Source organism: Schistocerca americana, chromosome 8, assembly GCF_021461395.2.
Source record: "Schistocerca americana isolate TAMUIC-IGC-003095 chromosome 8, iqSchAmer2.1, whole genome shotgun sequence".
NCBI lineage: Eukaryota > Metazoa > Arthropoda > Insecta > Orthoptera > Acrididae > Schistocerca > Schistocerca americana.
The window spans coordinates 359,062,705-359,076,010 of NC_060126.1; the positions used below are offsets into that span (position 1 = coordinate 359,062,705).

At 43.2% G+C, this 13,306-nt stretch overlaps 1 long non-coding RNA gene across 1 annotated transcript in view; it reads left to right on the top strand.

The window, feature by feature from the left end:
* Positions 1 to 13,306, top strand: part of LOC124545104 — a 566,221-nt gene that overhangs the window by 492,073 nt on the left and 60,842 nt on the right. The window contains exon 3 of the long non-coding RNA XR_006967589.1: positions 7,574 to 7,650. This is a non-coding gene — a long non-coding RNA (uncharacterized LOC124545104). The remainder of the gene's footprint in view (positions 1 to 7,573; positions 7,651 to 13,306) is intronic.

The following is a 13,306-nucleotide window of genomic DNA, read 5'->3' on the forward strand; positions in this document are numbered from 1 at the left end:
CCACCGGACTTTCACCTGTTCCCTGCATTGAAACACGTGCTCTCCGGACTTCACTTACAAATCAACGCTGAGGTGCAACAGGCTGTGACACTCCTTGCATCGCATGGCACTGAGTTTTATCAGAGTGATTTCTACAAAGTGACGGCACACTAAGACAGATGTTTCAATGTATATTGCGACTATGTTGAAAAATAGTGCAAGGTGTATAGTTCATTGTGCCATGGTGTATTTGTTTTTGCGTATAATTTTCCGTGTAAAAAACCATGACGAAGCTTCCTTTCGAAACGTCCCTCAGATTTATCGATGATGACGGCTGATCAAAAATTCCTCAATCTACTAATGACACTGGCATTCACAAAGATGTGGAATGTAATAGATGAGATGTAGATAACAGGGTTGTGGGTAATATTAACTCACGGCTTGCGGGAAACAGATTGAAGATTAACTGCAAGGAAACACAATACGAGTCATTTCTTAAACAATACACTTACGAAACCGAAATTTGGTAGAAAAAGGCGATCAAATAATCATTAACGACAAACATTTCAAATACTTACAACAGAAGGTAGATGTAAAGCTCCTTTGGAAGTATCGTGTACAGAACCATGAACAGAAAATAAGTACTGCTCTCTTTACCACAAGAACAGTCTTCACTGTCACAGACACCGAAGCGCCAAAGTTGTTTACTTTGCACACTTTCTTTCTCTCCTATCCTATGGTATATTTTGGGGCTGGTGCAAGTATATGCATTCAAAACACCATTCTGAGCGCAGAGAAGGGCTGTCAGAACGATCTGCAGTGTCCATTTGTGAACTTCGTACTGTCAATTTTTCAAGTGCCTCGGAGTTCTGACTCTACAATCAGTGTACATATACTTCCTCGTAGCATTTGTGGTTAATAATATAGACTCATTCACAAGGAAATGCTACATTCACTTCGGGAACACCAAACGCAAAAACGATTCCCTCACGGTTTACAGTTCTTTAGCCATTGTACAGCAAGTCTGACGCAATCTGCAGCTTTCGTTTTAAATTAGCTTCGAGCAGAAGAAAAATTTGGGGGATACGCTTAATATTTTCTAATGTAAGTCGAAAGAATATGTTATGAAACACTTCTTTTATTCTGTACAGGAATTTCTTGCAACAGTTTACAGTCATGCACTGTAACGATCTACTTGTTGTATATATGAGGGGGTTCAATAACTAATGCAATGCAATTTTTGTCTCTGTCAGTTTTGGCTGAAAAGACTGTGCAAATTTTTTTGGGCCATCGTGGAACATTCCCGCTTCAGCCCCTATAGTTTCATGAAGTTCCGATAAGTGTTGACCATATACGTAGCCTTCAAAATGGCGTCTGTAAGGAGGTGCGTTCCAAGCGGAGAATTGTCATTAGGTTTCTACTGGTGGAAAAACAGAGCTTGTAGATATTTATAGGCCCTTGCAGAATGTCTACGAAGACCTGGCAGTGAACAAAAACACGGTGAGTCTTTGGGCGAGGTGTCTGTCGTGATTGCCACAAGATCGCACAAACCTTTCCGATCTCCTGCATGTCGGCCGCTCGTATACAGCTGTGATTCTTGCAATGTTGGAACGCGCAGACACACTCATTCGAGGTGATCAACGATCACAATCTAACACATCACTTCACAACTGGACGTCTCTGTTGGTAGTGCTGATACACTCTCCACCACTTGGGGTACTCAAAGGTGTGTTCCAGTAGGGTGGTACCATGCGAGCGTACAGGCCCTCCCAGTAACATGACGTAAAGCCGTCACATTGAACGGAGATTCTGTTGGAAAAGGGATTTTGTAGCCAAAAGAGCTGGGAATAATATGGTGTTTGGAGTCCTGAATAAAATCAACCTCGTTCCAGAAAAAAAGTGTTGCATTACGCATTTAACACACCTCGTACTAAATGTAAACCTTTTGCATTTTTATCGTTTTTTTCGTTCTCAAATTGTCCAATCAGCTTTCTGTTAATTTCTTACTGTCTGATATTGTCGTAAAGTAGCATTGGGCCAAAAAAAAAAAAAAAAAAATGATTCAAATGGCTCTGAGCGCTATGGGACTTAACTTCTGAGGTCATCAGTCCCCTAGGACATAGAACTACTTAAACCTAAGTAACCTAAGGACATCACACACACCCATGACCGAGACAGGATTCTAACCTGCAACCGTAGCGGTCGCGCGGTTCCAGACTGTAGCATCTAGAGCCGCTCGGCCACTCCGGCCGGCAGCATTGGGTCACATGGTCCCATTAATACGTAATGAATATGTTCAGCCTGTTACATGACTAGGTTTAGGTAAGTGGAGGGGCCATTTCTTGAAAGAGACCGCGGTTAATATCCTGTATCGTCCCTCTGCTTGCGATGTTGATACTCTGTCTCACATGCCTTCGACATCGGGTGGTCGTTAAACACCTACCTTCCTGCTTCTTCTGCTTTCTACGGCGATATAATGTACAACTCTGTTGTTATACTCATTACTGTATAAGGAGTCAGTGTAGAACATTCTAGCTTCTTGTCTTATCAACGCTCAACTGGCGATAGCTTGTCACTGTGTTCCTCTGTTTATAGATGCGTCAGATACATAACTACTACGAGGGTTGGAACTTAAATAGTGGCAACTATTTGTTCACAACAGATAGAAAAGAGTTACATGTTTGCACCTGTTACTGTCCTTCAAAGTAGTCACCAGCGTTGTGAAGAACCCGTTACCAGCGATGTGGAAGGCGTAGTATACCATTAGCACAGCCTGTTCTGTTCATGGTGCGAATGGAGCGGTCTAAAGTTATGGTGAATCTCGTGTACGACTGTGATGGTGTTATCCTAACGCATTACATCCCTCCACGGCAAACCGTCAGTGTGCAGTATTACTGTTCGTTTTTGGAGCATCATCTGCGACCAGCTCTGCGAAAGAAGCGGCGACGCTTTCTGCGCAACTCACCCATCATTTTGCACGACAATGCGCGGGCGCATATAGCGCAAGCTGTGGCTGCTCTGTTCGGTCGATGGGACTGGGAAGTACTGTACCATCCACCACAGCCCACGGACTTAAATCCTTGTGACTTTGATTTGATTCCGAAGATGAAGGAACTCCTTAGTGACATTCGCTTCAGAACTGTTCCGGAGATACGACAGGCAGTTGACCGCTCCATTCGCACCATCAACGGAACAGGCTCTGCTAACGGTATACTACGCCTTCCACATCGCTGGAAACGGGTTCTTCACAACGCTGGTGACTGCTTTGAAGGACAGTAACAGGTGCAAACATGCAACTCTTTTGCGTTGGTTGTGAATAAAAAGTTGAAGCTATTTAAGCTCCAACCCTCGTATGTGCATGAGTGTGAGGTGTCCAAGCAGAAGTGTTGTGTACATGTTGTTGATGATCACCATACACAACCTATCCTCTAAGACTAAAATCAAATGGGCCTGCGGACCTTACGTCAGGTCACGTGTTATGACGATTTTGGAGAACAACGTTCTCATCTATAAAAATGATCATGGATTCCGCAAACAGAGATCTTGCGAAACCCAGTTCGCTCTGTTCCTCCATGAGATAATAGCGCTGTAGACAACGGTGCTCAGGTTGATGCAGTGTTCCTTGACTTCAGGAAGGCGTTTGACACAATCCCGCAGTGTCTTTAGTGAAGAAAGTATGATCTTACCGAGTATCGGATCACATTTGCGACTGCATACAACAGTTCCTTACACGCAGAATTCATCACGTCGACCTTAACGGAACAAAATCGAGAGACGCAAAGGTAATTTCCAGAGTACCCCAAGGCAATGCGATAGGACCGCTACTGTTTGCATTCTAGTCCTTTATCTTATAGGAAGCGTCGGAAACTCGAAGACTGTTCGCAGATGGTGTAGTTGTCTAAAGGAAAGTAGCAATGCGAGAAGACAATATCGACTTTTAGAATGGCCTGCAGAGGATTGAAGAATGGTGCAGGTTCTGGCAGTTGACCCTGAACGGAAATAAATGTAACACATTGCACATAGTAGGAAAAGGAATCCGCTACTGTACAACTACGCTGTTGACAACAAATTGCTGGAAACACTGTGTACCATAAAACATCTAGGAGTAAATATCTAAATAAAACAAATGGTAGGAAAAGAAGACTCAGACAGATTCATAAGAAATAATGTTAAAGAAATGTAATTCATTCACGAAGAAAGTGACTTACAAGGTGCTTGTTCGACCCATCCTTGAGTACTGTACACAGTCAGGAATCCTTATCAGACAGGACTGATAGAAAAGATAGATGAGATCCAACGTAGAGTGGCACGTTTCATCACGGGGTCATTTAGTCGACGTGAGAGCGTTACAGAGACTCAGCAGACCCTAGTGACAGACGGTACAAGAGGAGCGTTGTGCACCACGGAGAGGTTTTACTACTGAAATTTCGAAAATGCACTTTCCGGAAAGAGTCGTAAAACATTACTTCCTCTCACATCTATCTCTCTAACTGAGTACGATGGGGAAATTCGAGAAATTAGAGCCAATACAGAGGTTTACCGACCATCATTCTTTCCACGAGCTATTCCCCAATGGAACGGGGAAAGGAGGTTTAGTCAGCTCTACCAGAAGTGTCCTTCGAAACTTGTTGAGTACGATGTACACACGGTGATTTGACGAACCGATGACCATAAATGTTTAATACGCCTCGCTAAATAAAGTACGTGGAGAGCTTCCAGATTTGCCTTAAGACAGAGACGCACTGGCTATTAATCGCACCTTAGGTACCGACCGAGGTGGCATTGAGGCAGAGCGGATTTCGGGCACCCGTCCGACAAACCTGGTATTTTTTTTTATTGTTATTCCCCTAAATCGACAAGAGCAATTGTCACCGATTCCAGTGTGCTCAAGATTTCCCGTCTATTCTGACTTCATGAATGCTCTAAAATCTGTTAAACGCTTGTAACCATCAGATAAAGCAGTTCAGGAGATAAAGAACGGTTTACTCCACCTTAAAAGGTGGGGGAAGGGGGGGGGGGAGGTTTGATTCTGCTGCTTACCAGGCCACATTGTAATTCAGGGAAATGAAGCGGAGGCTTTGGGGAAGGGGGAGGGAGGGGGTGGAGGGTGCGTAGTGACAACCCGATGATTCAATGTGCCATTCCTCTACATGCTACCACATCGCCATCGAGGTACAGGGTCGGGCGTGAATGGGAGGAACAGTGGTAAGAGTGGTAGGATATCACAGACAATATGATGCAGTAGTGAAGTCAAAACTCGGTGAAAATCATTCCAGCCACAAAGACGAACTTAGGTCCTTCTCACTCGTCTTCGCACAGGATACAGAAATATGACCCATGTCTTTTTACTTCAACGAAAGGACTATTCTTTATGTGGAGTAAAAGTTTAAAGTATTTGTTTTAATCCGACCCGCGAAAGAAATTCGTGGCCAAGAGAAGGAGGTGCTCGTCTTATGCTCTGTCTGTGACGCATTTTCGGATATTCACCATCCTGGTTCAAATGGCTCTGAGCACTATTGGACTTAACATCTGTGGTCAGCAGTCTCCTAGAACTTAGAATTACTTAAGCCTAACTAACCTAAGGACTTCACACACATCCATGCTCGAGGCAGGAGTCGAACCTGCGACCGTAGCAGTCGCGCGGTTCCGGGCTGAGCGCCCAGAACTGCTCGGCCACCGAAGCCGGGTCACCGTCCTGTTTTTCGCATTTTTCCACTTTAGCTTCCGTATACTACAGCCGACATATGACAAGTTCAAACGATTTAGACTTTTAAACCTTTTTAAAATAATCAAAGAAATAGTGGCTTAACTTATTTAGTGTTGAAGAAACAAGCCCATGCCTAGGGGTTAGTCAACAAAAATATTTTTGGAGAAATGTTTCAAAAATGTTTGCTACAGATATTTGTGAATATTAACGCTCTAAATTTCAAACATTCTTCTGTGGCCAAAAATCATTAACTTACTCCTAATTGCTTGTCGACTATATGCTTGTCTCATTGCCGTATTTTCCTTCTTCTATTCTTCCTCGTATTAATGTACGAGGGTCATTCAATAATTAAAGAGAAAACTGGTGTGGAAAAAATGTATTTGTTTTTACAAAACAATACTTTTTCAACATAATCCCCTTGAACATTTATGCAATTGTTCCAACGGGCTAATAGCTTTTTTAATCCGGCTGCAAAGAACTCTTTAGCTTGATATTTGAACCAAGCCCCACAAACTTTTTCACGTACTCGTTGTCCTGGAACCTCTTTCCACGCAATGCCTCCTTCCCCAAAGAAATGGAAATTATTAGGTGCTAAATCATGACTGTATGAGGGATGAGGTAGTACCTCCCAGCCCATTTTGTCGATCGTTTCACGGGTTAGTTGAGCAATATGACGACGTGCGTTGTCTTGCTGGAGAATCACACCTCTCCTCAGATCCACGACGGCTCTCTCTTCTTGTTTAAAAGCAAATTCGGGTAGTATTGGCTGTTCGAGATAATCACAAGAAACTGGACCTTCAGCATCCCAAAGCACAGTCAACATGAATTTTCCTGTGACTTCTGAATTTTCCTGTTGATGCTTGGGTTTTGAATTTTTTCTTGACAGATGAGTTGATGTGTTTGTACTCCATGCTTTGTCTTTTTGATTCAGGGTCGTAATAGTGAACCCACGTTTCATCAAAAGTTAAAATTTCGTTGAGGAAGTGCTCACATTCTCTTTCATAACGTGCCTTTAGCTCTGTGCACACTCTCAGCCTTGTTTCCTTGTGTATCTGCGTCAACTCCTTTGGGACCTATCTTGCACCTGTTTTGCAGTACTTCAGCTTGTTACAGGTAATGTTACGAACTGTACCAGTACTAAATTGAACCTCAACTATAGGGAGTTGAAACTGCAATTGTGCGGTCAGAACGGTGTTCGTCTGTCACTGGGTCGTGACCATTTTTGACCTGCTCTACTTGTAAAAATTTTCACCATTCATACAACCTTCACCATAAACTTTAGACATTCTACAGTATATATTCGCTGGTTTCTTGCCTTCAGCAAGTAAAAAAGAATAACATAATGTTGTTTAACTAATATGGAAGTTTCAAGCGAACTCGCAAACTTGAAATGTATTTTTAAGGTTATAAACAAAACAATGTTCATTCATCAGCTGACCAGGGCTCATCCCAGTGATGCCAACTTAAAGCCACAAAAGTACCAAACTTGCCCAACAAACAGTTTTTTCTGCAGACCAATTTGTCTCTTTAATTACTGGATCACCCTCGTAAATAATTCTTTCCATTGTGGACGTATTAGAAAATTGCAACTACTGAAAGTGAAGGTAATTTGTAATGAATTAGCTGCATCCAGTTACTTTTGAAGGGGTTTATTTTTCCATAGTGACATTTCAAGGTACTTGGCCTCTTCAGAAGTGTTTTCATTTTATATTTTTTTCAGTTTTTAGGATTTTAAACTTATTTATCTCTAATTCATCAAGGTCGCTGGCAGTCGTGCTGTTGAGTCCTCTTAAACACCAAACACACCCTAAAGTTTCATGCTTCTTTATAACTGTACGCCACGTCTCTTCAGCTTGCCCGTTAAATACTGGTGTTTTTCTCTACCAGGATTCGAGCCAGCTCCACACAAGTCTAGAGTGATCGGACTGGAGCACACCGGCATCCAACTTCAGCTGCAGTGGAGGGTGAGTAAGACTGTAATCAAAATTATTCAAATAACAGGTAAGTGGAATGTTTTAGAAATGGTAACGACACTAATCGCATGGAAAAACATACAGCCTCCACACTCGCAGAAGGGTGGCCAACAGACATGTATTATCCATTTTGTGAACACCATGCACTTTGGACATTATTACACTCTTCGCTTCCATCGACGGAAGGAAAATTTTCAGCTCTCCAGTACATCAAGTTGATTATGTCTGATTAAACATCTGCCCCTAAAAGACTCTCCGACCACACATATTGCTCTTCACAGATCGAGACTGCTGACCTTTCAAGTGGAACTACTTATGATCTCCTTTGAAGTAATAGCATATGCAAGCTTCAATGTCGGTTCCTAGACCAGTTGTCAGTGATGTTAGGCACCACCCCTCGAGACGATGAGTGCCGCCTCCATGCTGTGGGCCAAAGGAAAAACGATTATGTGAAAAAGATGACGTTGGTCGTGCATCATCATGCTTAAAGTACAAATTGCTCACAGCGTGATTTTAGTGCTATTCTGTTGTGTTCAGCTGTGACGTTACAAGAGACAATAATAATATTTCAGGATTTTTTCAGGATCTTCAGCATCCATTAAGATTATTAATTTTGTAGTCAGTTTCTCTAATGCATCGAAGGGATTTCACAGAATACTGCCATGCATCCAGTGCCTTGAGTACCGATATTTCGGCTGTATTTGCGTCCAAATGCTTTCAACATGACTCGAAGAACTGTACCGCATGCTGTGTTCCAGAAATCTCGTCGAATATTAACACTATTTTAGGCATCTGCACATTTTTTGTAAGAGTAATGGATCAAGAGTCGTCAAAGCCTTTGAGGTATTTCTTCTGTGGGGTACTTGGATCACCTTTGGAAGTAACCATAACACATGAAGGCTAGTAGTGAAGCATTTTGGGTATACGGTGTGCAACGGGTATAAGTGCAAATACTTCTGTTAGTGATTGAGTATGTTTTACTGAACAACATTACATCAGTATTTACATCGTCTGCAGACCAATAATGACAGCTACTACAAGTCGTATTCCTTTAGGTTCGGCGGTACCTCCAAGTACATGTGGCAAGAGAAACCGATTAATGTTTATTTTTCTTGGCCAGCAGATCAGTTGTTGAAGTCCGTAAAGGCGAACGGAAAACAATTAGTTTATACTGACATGTGTAGTCTACTTAATGGTGCAGCTGCCACCGTGCAGAAAACGGCAGGTAGTAAATTTTGTGACGTGTCTGTGTGAAAATTGTTTGACGCAGAGAAGGAACAACTAACACACTGATGTGTGTACATACGCCGGCCGGGGTGGCCGAGCGGTTCTAGGCGCTACAGTCTGGAACCCCGCGACCACTACGGTCGCAGGTTCGAATCCTGCCTCGGGCATGGAGGTGTGTGTTGTCCTTAGGTTAGTTAGGTTTAAGTAGTTCTAAGTTCTAGGGGACTGATGACCTCAGCAGTTAAGTCCCATAGTGCTAAGAGCCATTTGCACCTTTTTTTTTTGTGTGTGTGTGTGTGTGTAGATACACTACTTGCCATTAAAATTGCTACACCAAGAAGAAATGCAGATGATAAACGGGTACTCATTGGACAAATATATTATGCTAGAACTGACATGTGATTACATTTTCACGCAATTTGGATGCATAGATCATGAGAAATCAGCACCCAGAACAACCACCTCTGGCCCTAATAACGGCCTTGATACGCCTGGGCATTGAGTCAAACAGAGCTTGGATGGGGTGTACAGGTACATCTGCCCATGCAGCTTCAACACGATACCACAGTTCATCAAGAGTAGTGACTGGCGTATTCTGACGAGCCATTTTCTCGGCCACCACTGACCAGACGTTTTCAATTGGTGGGAGATCTGGAGAATGTGCTGGCCAGGGCAGCAGTCCAACATTTTCTGTATCGAGAAAGGCCCGTACTGGACTTGCAACATGCGGTCGTGCATTATCCTGCTGGGTTTCGCAGGGATCGAATGAAGGGTAGATCCACGGGTCGTAACACATCTGAAATGTAGCGTCCACTGAGTGCCGTCAATGCGAACAAGAGGTGACCGAGACTTGTAACTAATGACTCCCCATACCATCACGCCGGGTGATATGCTAGTATGGCGATGACGTATACACGCTTCCAATGTGCGTTCGCCGCGATGTCGCCAAACACGGATGCGACCATCATGATGCTGTAAACAGAACCTAGATTCATCCGAAAAAATGACGTTTTGCCATTCGTGCACCCAGGTTCGTCGTTGAGTGCACCATCGCAGGCGCTCCTGTCTGTGAAGCAGCGTCAAGGGTAACCGCAGCCATGGTCTCCGAGCTGATAGTCCACGGTGCTGCAAACGTCGTCGAACTGTTCGTACAGATGGTTGTTGTTTGCAAGTGTCCCCATCTGTTGACTCAGGGATCGAGACGTGGCTGCACCATCCGTTACAGCCATGCGGATAAGATGCCTGTCATCTCGACTGCTAGTGATACGAGGCCGTTGGGATCCAGCACGGCGTTCCGTATTACCCTCCTGAACCTACCGATTCCATATTCTGCTAACAGTCATTGGATCTCGACCAACGCGAGCAGCAATGTCGCGATATGATAAACCGCAATCGCGATAGGCTACAATCCGACCTTTTCCAAAGCCGGATACGTGATGGTACGCATTTCTCCTCCTTACACGAGGCATGACAACAACGTTTCACCAGGCAACGCCGGTCAACTGCTGTTTGTGTATGAGAAATCGATTGGAAACTTTACTCATCCCAGTACGTTGTAGGTGTCGCAACTGGAGCCAACCTTTTGTGAATGCTCTGAAAAGCTAATCATTTGCATATCATAGTATCTTCTTCCTGTCGGTTAAATTTCGCGCCTGCAGCACGTCATCTTCGTGGTGTAGCAATTTTAGTGGCCAGTAGTGTATTAACGTACAACTTACAAAAGTATCTGCACTTATTTCAGTTACACCCTGTATCCGCCCGGCTAACCGCTCGATCTAACGCGCTGCCTTCCGGGCGGGAAGGCGTGCCGGTCCCCGGCATGAATCCGCCCGCCGAATTAGTGTCAAGGTCCGATGTGCCGGCCATGGTTTCTAAGGCGGTTTTCCATCTACCTCGGCGAATGCGGGCTGGTTTTCCTTATTCCGCCTCAGTTACACTGTACCGGCGATTGCTGCTCAAACACCGTTTCCACGTACGCGTACACCATAATTATTCTATCACGCAGACGACATTTGGGGTTACACTCGTCTGGTGTGAAACGTTCCCGGGGGTGGAGGTGGCGTGGGGGGAGGGGGGGGGGGGGTTCAATGGGGGCCGAAACGCACAATATCCCTGGGTTTGGTGTGGGGCGGCGGTGGCATGGGTAGACTGCTGTAGCCTGTTGTGGGGTTGTGAACCACTGAGGGCTACGGGGGGACGAAGCCTCTCTCTCGTTTCTAGGTCCCTGGTTTAATACATACATACACCCTGTATAATGGTGTATATTATGCGTCTCAAAACTAATTATACAAATTTTTGGGAACAGATTCCTCAGACCAAAACAAGAAAAAATATCTAGTAAACATCGACTCTAAAATGCGTTCGTTACGAGCTATGAGCACTTGTTCATTTTCGATGCTATGAAACAGATCTCGTCTACTGCAAAATCTTTATTTTCCAAATTTTGTCAGGAGATAATACGGCCCGAAACAAGAAACAAATGTCCAATAAACATACATTCTCTGGATTCCTCGTAGTGACGATGTATCCATGTGCGGATGATGTACGTTGGGTTGCCTATTTTAAATGGAATATTTTCTGGGCCAATTTTATGTTGCCCACCCTGTATACAGAATGTCCCAGGACAAACGGTCGGTTTTTAAGGCCATGACAGGAAGGATCATTCAATGCAAAAACAATCTAGTAAACATGGGTTCTAAAATGCATAGCTTAAGAGATACGAGGACTTGTTCAATAGATGTGTTTCACAGTTGCGAAAATAGACATGTGCTTATAGCCGTTAAGTTATGCACTTTAGAGCGCATGTTTACTGGACTTGTTTTTCTTGTTTTGTCCCATACAACCACCTCTCATAATATGGGAAGTAAAGAGCTTGCAGTAGAAGAGATGTGTTTCACGGTGTCGAAGATGAAGACGTGTTATAGCTCTTAAGGTATGTATTTTAGAGTCCATGTTTACTTGACGTTTATTTCTTGTTTTGGTGTAAGGATCCTGTCTCCAAAATTTCTAAAAGTATTTCTGTACAGTTTCTGTTTATCAATTTACGCTTTCTAATTAGACATTTCACTTACAACAACCGGAAGTTCATATTTTAGCCGATTCGTGCAAGCAGTTATTCCGGGAGTACTACACGCAAACATAGCAGTGAAGAGAACATCGCTTATCGATCCGTAAAACTAATGGGTCGTGTTAAGAAAAACGTAGCGTTGTAATGACAGAAAACATTTTCATGAACGTAACAAATGCATCGATCTAAACGATATTTTCTCCTATTGTACCGAAAGTAGTCACTGTACTTCTAGGAAATGCGTGCCTTATCCGGCAAGGAAAGAAATCAGAATCAAATGAACGAGTTTAGTGATTCAGACGATGGTTTCTTTCATTGTACCAAAAGTGGTCACGGTTTTTCGTAACAGTAAGACAGTCTTCAATTGCGAGGTGGCATTGATCTTAATCCTATCGGAGAAATATTACCCGTGAAGCCCGAGGCCCTGCTTTCCACCCAGTTTCCTCTGATCCCCTGATTTCCGTATTCCTTCTTCAGGCGTGAGGCCGTCTGGTTGTGGGCAGAAACTACTTTCACGTTGTAACCGCAGCTGCATGCGCTGGATAAAGAAACGGCAGAGTAACGGTAAATGTTAAAACGGCTTCAGACGTCAATTTTACTCCGAGATGAATACGAAGAGATATCTTATTTAGCATGATTTTTAAAATATCTAAATTTTCTGATCTTCCGATCAAGTCTATAATTCATAAGATTCTGACCAAGCAACCTGTTGACCTATAAATACGACAGGTTTTGTGAAATGTGCAGGTTTGGAACAGAATGGGTGTTATGTTCAGTAGTTATTTGGTTTACGTCATTACACACACGCAAATTAGTAACAACATTATGACCAGTCAACTACTCGTTAACAAATCTGAAAGTCAGAAACAGTACGCCAGACCAGGATGGAATCCGGAGTCCTGACTTATTGCAGATACGCTGTACCAGCAGAACAGTCCTAGTATACCTTACACCTGTCAGTGCTGTTCTATTACAGGTTTTGACTACTAGTGCTGTTACATATGGCACGGAGGGACCAGTGATGTGGTAGATGGGATAACGTGAAGTTATCACCGATAGTAGGCTGAAGTTTTAATTTAGAACTCGACATTAAGCTTTGTAAAAGCCGTTCTGTGCCTCATCCTCTGGCACAGAGATGTTGATTCACCAGTATACTCCGTGAAGTTTTATTTTCGTTTTCGTTTATACGCAAATTTGAAGTGATCGTGTGGAATTAGAGACGTATTTCTGTACTTTGTCAAGAAAATAATTAACAACGGCAGATGGAAAGAGGATATAAAATGTAGAGAGGCGATAAAAATAATTTATTTTCTGAAAACAATGAATAGATTAACATCAGATACAAACTCAAAT